The sequence below is a fragment of the Phalaenopsis equestris genome, unplaced genomic scaffold (genome assembly GCF_001263595.1).
Source record: "Phalaenopsis equestris unplaced genomic scaffold, ASM126359v1 Scaffold233332, whole genome shotgun sequence".
Taxonomy (NCBI): Eukaryota; Viridiplantae; Streptophyta; class Magnoliopsida; order Asparagales; family Orchidaceae; genus Phalaenopsis; species Phalaenopsis equestris.
In genome coordinates this window covers 217,654-220,374 of record NW_018251282.1, presented here as the reverse complement: position 1 = coordinate 220,374, position 2,721 = coordinate 217,654, and the positions used below count along the sequence as shown (strand labels likewise).

Below are 2,721 nucleotides of genomic sequence, written 5' to 3'. Positions count from 1 at the left end.
GAATTTTTTATTGGCTATAACTTTATATCAGCTAATTAATTATAGCTTTTAACCTTCATCAGGTCATCTCAACTTGTCAATTAACCTAAGATAAAAAAATATCAAAAAATCTAATATGATGGTTTTAATATCATTGTTTTCTTATGAGAAAACCAAATATACTCCCATCATTCAAAATCGTGTATCGTCTCCATCATCGCAAATAAATTTATCGTTTATTTTGACATTCTGTGTTTTTAAGATGAACAATCAACTGCCATTATTTTTTTCATTATTATGAATAAATCATCTGTAGTTAACCACATAATATTTCTACACTGCATACCAAAAAGATAAAAAATATATATATTCTTGTGAAAATTATCATATAAAAAATAAATGAACTTTTTTCATCCTAAAGATTGAATAAATTGTACAATATTATTTCAAAATTTATGAAACTTTTGGTCCATATTAACACAACTAATCAACTACTTAGAGTGATATAGTTGCAATAGTAAAATAGCTATTCAGAAATATTAATGAACCAGTCATAAACCATTAAATACAAGGGTTTAAGATGGCATTTTGATGTGATATAAAAGATTTGGGTGGTATAAATGTAAAAAAGTCTAGTTTATGCTAGATATGTAAATCCAGAGTGAGATGTACGTAAATGCCCTAAATCCCTAATGGATTGCATTCTTTGATCGACTTCTTAAGAGCTCTCTAGGCTCTAGAATCATATACTTTTGATGCCACTGAGTTTCCCCTACAACAAAGTTGAAAATACATTTTGATTACTATCATAACTTTATAATGGGGCAAAATGTCCAATAAAAGTCTATCCAACAACATAAGTGCCGATCTCATTAAGCTGTGGGGACATACAAGCTGAATGAAAATGATTGAGAAACAACAAACATGCTGCCGTAAATCTAAACACCATAACTATCCATGGAAATTCCTAAGGAAATTAGAAAATATTCCGTTCTATATTGCAAGGCTAACCTTGAAAAAAAATTGAAAATTTACATTCATACTACCCAATTCATATGTATTTACATACCAAACACCTAAAATTCACTTTTTACTTATTTGGCATCTTACCTACGAATAAAAAATTATATTTTACCCTTTTAAAGCTAAAATAGTGGTATTTTTTATGTGCTATGAAGGATTTGAGTGATAGAAATGCAAAAACAAAAATGCAGATGTTATACATGCACCCCCACTCCTAAAAGCGCCAAATGAAAACATTAAATCATAAGCCAACTACAAAAACTTGACAATTCTGAGAAAGGATTTGTTACCTGGCAAAAATTATTTTTCTGTCACGAATTCTAACCACATAATTTGCAATAAACCACTCACCATTTAAAAAAAAAGGGATGAAATTTTGCATAACACATAACAAAATATCACATGATTCTTATTAATTTACATATTCAGCACCTACACCTTTATATTAATATTTATAACACTGGGTGTCATAAAACTAGATGTATTCCACTTTTAAAAAGTAGGTAAAAGTAATTTTTTTTCTATGCGAGAGTAAAAATTTGAGTGCTTTGCACGTAAAAATGGATGTTTAGGTGTTAGATATGAAAACATAACAACCGTGGTATGTGCATGTAAACGCCCCAGAAAAACAACACTCACAAACTATGCATTAAAGAATGGTTATCTATTAAATTAAAGCATCCTTGGAAAAATTCATTTAGCAATTTAGTTCCCTTCAATTTCAGAAAATCCCACAAATTATAATTTTGATTTATATTGAAGAAGAGAAAAAGCCACAATATTTCATGCGCGCCACTGCACAACTATTCAAAATCAGGGAAAACCGCTTGCAGAGAAGCTTCATTTTTGTGAGGATAATGGCCACTTTATATCATACAGCACAGCACAACATAATAACAATATCATTTAAACAATGAAGTCTACAATACCCTTTCTTATTTCGAGTATGAAGTGTAACAAACCCTTTTTATATTTGATTATGATGAAATTGAATTCATTAGATTTACTATGAGATAATGCAATATAAATTTTGATTGATTCTCAATATATTCATCCATCACAAAATAAATCCAATGACAACATTACAACCCAAAATTTTCCCCGACAATACATCATAAGCAAGATGTTGTACAGCTATCATGCCAATATGATATGCTGTTTATTCCACAACTTCTGTATTCTTCGACATTTTGCAGGGCTTCAAAAGCAAATTAATGGTAACACAATTTGGCATTATTTTCTTCTTCAACATTAATCAAAAAAATATTTTCCATCATCAAACATTCCAAGTTACAAAACCTGTAAATAAAAATATTAAAGAAGATTTACATACATGCCGCACAATTCTTATGTATTTACATATCTAACACCTAAACTTCAATTTTTACATACATACCACCTTACCTATAAGCTTGAGAAGGTATATTTCAATTTTAAAAGTTAAAATGAAGATATTTTTATGTGATATGAAAGATTTGGGTAGTATAAATATAAAAAGTAAAGATTAGGCAACAACAACAACAACAACAACAAAGCCTTAATCCCACTACGTGGGGTCGGCTACATGAATCCTTTTTCTCCATTGCGTCCTATTTAGTGTCATATTTTCATTTAGTTCTAGTAAATTAAGATCATTTTTAATACAATAAGCCCAAGTCTTCCTAGGTCTACCTCTACCTTTCTTAACACAAGTCGAATTTAAAACATCTACTCTCCTAA

At 29.4% G+C, this 2,721-nt stretch overlaps 1 protein-coding gene across 1 annotated transcript in view; it reads right to left on the bottom strand.

The window, feature by feature from the left end:
* Window positions 1-596: 596 nt before the first annotated feature.
* The window catches only part of LOC110038629 (pentatricopeptide repeat-containing protein At1g05670, mitochondrial), a 14,195-nt gene continuing 12,070 nt past the window's right edge, over window positions 597-2,721 (bottom strand). The window contains exon 2 of the mRNA XM_020743519.1: window positions 597-751. The gene's annotated coding sequence lies outside the window, so the exon portion shown is untranslated. The remainder of the gene's footprint in view (window positions 752-2,721) is intronic.